The sequence below is a fragment of the Phalaenopsis equestris genome, unplaced genomic scaffold (genome assembly GCF_001263595.1).
Source record: "Phalaenopsis equestris unplaced genomic scaffold, ASM126359v1 Scaffold000002, whole genome shotgun sequence".
NCBI lineage: Eukaryota > Viridiplantae > Streptophyta > Magnoliopsida > Asparagales > Orchidaceae > Phalaenopsis > Phalaenopsis equestris.
In genome coordinates, this window is record NW_018164444.1 from 31,538,689 (window position 1) to 31,543,754 (window position 5,066).

Genomic DNA, 5,066 nt, shown 5'->3' on the forward strand with positions numbered 1-5,066 from the left:
CTGAGAAATCAATGCACGTTAAAGTAAACATCACTCATCATTTACTAAAGTGAATAATTGTATTAATATAATATAAAGGAAGAGTCATTTACTAAACAAGTGAATAATTGTATTAATATAATATAAAGGAAGAATTACATTTTCCTATGTATTTACATATCTAAAACCAAAACTTCAATTTTTACATGCACACCACCTTGCCTATGCAAGAAAACGTGTATTTCACTTCTTTAAAGTTAAAAATGGTGCTATTCTTTTTTAGATATGAAAGATTGGAGTGGTACAAATATAAAATGTAAAATTTAGATGTTAAGTATGCAAATTCATATGTATGTAAAAACCACTATTATAAAAAAGGTGTCAACGAAATTAACATCTATTTCAACTTTTATTTTCCAATGAAGAACCGTGAGATTAGCCTGAATCATAAGAAGCTGTTTTATAATTAAAAAACATGTTACCGGACAACACTACACCAGTAAGCACGGTACATTGTACAGACTATGGAGAACAACGATAAAATACATCCAGGAAAAGTTATCACAAAATATTTCTAAGCAAACTAGCTTGTTCAGCAAAATAAACCATCCAGAAAAAGAAAAAAGATATATCAGGGGCTTTCAGGTTTAAATGCTGCATTTTATAGAGCACTGACACTTTAGGGCAACAAAACAGCTGAAGTTACTTTGTAATTTTCTTTTTAGGGGCATATACATACAGACCGCACAACTCTTTTGTACTTACATATCTAACACCTAAAGATTCATATTTACATGCATAACATTAATATGGTTAACATCACATCAAAAATACCATCATCACTATCTTTTGAAGGGTCAAGCATAGATTTATGACGTCGAGGTGTTATGAGTGTTAAATATTAAACTTTGGTTTTACAAATGTAAATGCATAAAACTTGGGTGGTATTTATGTAAATTTCCTTCTTCTTAAAGCATCTTTTGGATCATAAAACCATCATATGAACACGCATATTCTCCCTTGAAGCACACAGCAAGAGAGACTTCCCCAAAAATAAGAATAATAATAATTGAAAGTGTACCCACTTTGACTTGACATGACTAAACAAATGACAAGCCGGCTTAGAATAACATGACAGCCACACAAAAGATATGAGCACTGGGAACAATGCAGACCCAATGTTTATATTCATTAAAAAAAAGTAAGATGTGTGAATGAGATAAAGAAACATAAAACGGTTTTTAATTCAATTTTTTTTTCTTTTTTAGTACGAGTTTAACTTTCATTTTTTCAAATAAAACATATATAAATATGACGACCTTATGGTAAGAAATGATGATGGCCTAAAGTTTAAGTGGAGAAATAATTCCACCGTCCAACTTGCATTTGAAGGGCACTCATAGACCACAATAATTCACATTTATTCAATCATCAAACAATAATAATTCAATCACATTATAGACTCACATTTATAGAAAATAGGATTAAAATGCTATGACCAAATCTTAAAATACAAATCTGATCTTATCCAAATCAAAAATATGTTCAAATTTAAACATAATCTTCTCTAATAAAATATAAAACCTAAGAAACAGCTAAAATAAAAAAAATAAAAAAAAATTATAAAATAATTTGGCCATAAGTAAGAATGAGGCTGAAATATTTTTCATTAATAAAATTTTATGTTTAGCATGCATAATGATCCACCTTAAAATTCCTTATTTTTTATGCACATTTTATGCTCAATTTTTTAGGATATTATGTTTTAATGAAAGATATTTTTATGTTTTTTGTTCTTGGTGCAAGAAAAAGAGTTTAAGAGTAAAAATAAGCAAAAATACATTTAAGCTAGCGCCTAGGTGAGCAGAATGGGCTAAACTAAAGAAAAATACCAAACCAGCCGAACTGGCGCCTAGGCGTCATGGTTATTTTTTAGAAGATTCATTGAATGGGGCCGAATTTTGAAGAGATGTCTGAAGCAACCCTTGGTCATTTTCGAAACTCTATAAATATGGATTAATTCCAAAAGGCTAGGAGAGTCGGATCTATAGAGTCTCATAGTGTGTGAGTGTGTGAGAAGTTTTCTTTCTTAATCTTTGTTATTTCTAGAGTTTGTGAGTCTTGTAAGTGTTGTTGGAGTCAGAGAAGTCAGAGAACTTCAAAGGAGTGTTTGATGGAACATTCAGGAAGTATTGGTATCTTTGTCTTTAAGTTTTGTACTTTGAATTTGAATTTTATAAATATGTTTTGTTTTGTTATCCACATGCATTTTGAGTAGTTTTCTCTCTTTCTCCTTGTAATATGAAGTAATTAAGTAAGTGATTTTGATTTTGTTTAGAACTTCTTTTATTCCTAAAAATTGTGATGATATTTTTATCGGATCTTCATTTACTTTACAAATTGACCACTTGTATTGTTAAAATTTGTTGAGGAAACTTATAAACTCGAGAGGGCTAATATTTCTTAACTTGTAAGTATCACATTCTACCTTGGAAAGAGCAGTCGTGATCGTCCGAAAGGGAGTGCAAATAAATAGGGAAATAAGATTTGATGGGTGTATAATTGATGTTTCTAGAGTGACAGACTAAATTCTTTTATCAATTTGGTCAAAAGATTGGAACTAAGGGTCACTGGTAGGTCCTTTAGAGAGGAGACAGTGAGTAATCTAGGAGTGAGAGACTAGAACCTGTCCAACACTACTATACATGCCTACACCAACTTTAGATTAGTTAATGTTCGTTGCACAATTCAAAAGAAAGTAATGAATAAACATGCTCCTAAAAAAAGTCTCTTTTTATGTATTGTCTAAGTCATTTCATTTACTTTTGTCTTTTTTTATGTATTGTCTAAGTCATTTCATTTACTTTTATTGCATTTTGTAGAATTTAGTAAACTTAATTTTCATCTTCAGATATTTACTATAGTCTTAAGTAAAGTTCTCTTAAAGTTAAAATTCCTGTATTTCATTTCATTGTTTTTCGTTTACGTCTTCCCCGTGTGATCGATACTTTAAAAGAAAACTCTATATTACTTAAAACGATAAGAATATTTGCGTTGTACCCTAGTGAGAAAACTATTTCTTTAATTTTTATGATATTATATTTGTTCGCATTAGCCGCTAAATATAATTTGGGTCAAGTTTTTGGCATATTAAGAAAAATAAATATTTGCGTGATTGTAGGTCGGGTCACACAACTATCACTAGGAAAATAACCATCTCTTTCTTTCATGGATCTCCTCAATCTGTATAAGAGAAAACTCAAAAGTAGTGGCTCATTAGCATAGGTGTTTTGTGGCAGGTGGACTTGCTTTCCTTTTGTTATGAAATAAATGGGATGAGGGAAGGCCTTTGAAAGGGAAATGGCGCAACCATAGTTAAGGTTTAGATGGTCATTTGAGTTGTTCAAGAGGGGTCATATAGGAAGGATTTACTTGGGATATTAAGGGCATACTTTCAAGGTGTAGAGAGGTTATTAAGTGATTAGGATTTATAAGATGTTAGGGATATAGAAGAAAGGAAATAAGAGAGGTTATTGTAGAATTATATTTTAGGCTTTAGCAAAAACCTAAGAGTTTAAAAAAACAAAGATTTTAGTTTTATAATAATGACAAAAAGGTAAATAGGGTTTAGGGATGTGCTTTAGGGTTTCGTAGAGAACGAAAGGAATCAATAAAACTAGAATGTAAGCAAGAAAATATTAAAACAAATAACAAAATCCTCATTGTCAAAGGATTAAGGTTTCAACCACCAAGCTTGCATACCAAGAGAAAGACAACTTATCAATGAAATTTTGAGCAAAATAAGTTATCTATAATAGTAGAGAACAATTAATAGATAATATAGAGCGTAAAAACAAGCTAAAAATAAGCTAAAAATAAGTTTAAAATCAAAAGGAGAGAACTAGGGGTCAATAGCTTAAGCTTTGAAGTTAAGAATGGCCTTAAACCACACCTTGAATAGAGCAAACCCTTTAAATTTAAACTAGAAAATGTCCGTAACCCCGCATTTTAAATTGGGTGACCATATTTCTATGCTATCACTATTAGATGCTTGGCAGATGGCTAAATTTTAGTTAATGTTAGAAGGTGGTTTAAATTTGTTGGAAGATGATTGAATTAAAAGACACGGAATTGGTTCAACTTGTAAATTTCTCTTTGTAAGTACATGAGTAGAGATGATATTTGTGGCTCTACCATTGCCAATTACTAAAATATGCCTCTTCTTGTCACATAGATGCTAAAATTGTTCTTAAACAATACTCAGAAATATATGTAGTTATCGTTAGGCCTCGCATCACACTAATTTGATTGTAATCTTCTCATTTATTCACTAAATAATAGTGTATCATTATAGAACTTTTCTAAGTTATCATCCTCATCTAAAAGTAATTTTTTGCCTTAGATTAATTTTGTTTGTCATTTTTTATTACACTTAAAATTGACATCTCCTTAGTATTTCCAACACTACCATCAATGGGGGTCATAGTAGTCGATGCATTGACAAGAGTGAATTGTGTCTAAAGGTAGACCTTCTAGAGTAGAAGGAAGTGAATTGTCAAATAGGTCAAAAAGTTGGTACTAATTTTCTTTAGATTTTAATCACTCGTGCATGATGAAAAGTATCCTCGAGTGTCTATGAATTAAGTAGTTCTACATCATTTCTAATTTCTACTATAAGATGTGATAAACTTAATAGGCAATTTATCAATTATTATCAGGATAATTGATTCTAGCAAGTAATCCCTCCAAAGAGCCCAAATATTCAATAATCTAAAAATTTCTTGCCTCTAAATTAATAATTTTTATAATTATGTGTCGGCCGTTTTTTTTTTCAACTTTCTTTTTCGTAGTTTGAAAAGGTGATGATTTTGTGATTTTGAAAATAATTTAAATATAAATATAACTTTTTTTAAAGAAGTAACATTTTTTAATTTTTAAAATAAGTGAGACCAAACGAGTCTCACATTTTCAAATAGTTTAGATAATTTAATACAATACTACAAGCAATACACTTATCCCGAAGAATAAATATATTACTTGTAATAGGGATTTAATCATCTAGACTAAACAATTTGTGACATCCGTTT